The sequence below is a fragment of the Oncorhynchus masou genome, chromosome 5, assembly GCF_036934945.1.
Source record: "Oncorhynchus masou masou isolate Uvic2021 chromosome 5, UVic_Omas_1.1, whole genome shotgun sequence".
NCBI classification, from domain to species: Eukaryota; Metazoa; Chordata; class Actinopteri; order Salmoniformes; family Salmonidae; genus Oncorhynchus; species Oncorhynchus masou.
In genome coordinates, this window is record NC_088216.1 from 80,549,434 (window position 1) to 80,549,757 (window position 324).

Here is a 324-nt window from a genome sequence, read left to right on the forward strand (position 1 = left end):
AACTTGAAGTGTATTTAATGTTTAAAAAGTCTTGTAAATTATGAATCTACATAACATGTCATATTTCCTGTTGCTGAGGGAATATTGTTGTGTTGTGTGATTCTGCTGCCAGTTAAAATGTGGTATCTGTTCTAACACAAGTGCATCCCAAATGACAAGATGTTCTTTCCCATACTGGGAGTTCAAACCGGGCGAAAACCAGGAATCCTAAACGCCAGACCATATGGGAAGACAGTTACTTAAAAAAACATCACAGACAAATCCATTAACGTTGAAATTATGCTTGTTGTAATTACAAGCTCCATCTTTTTTCTCAGAGATGTT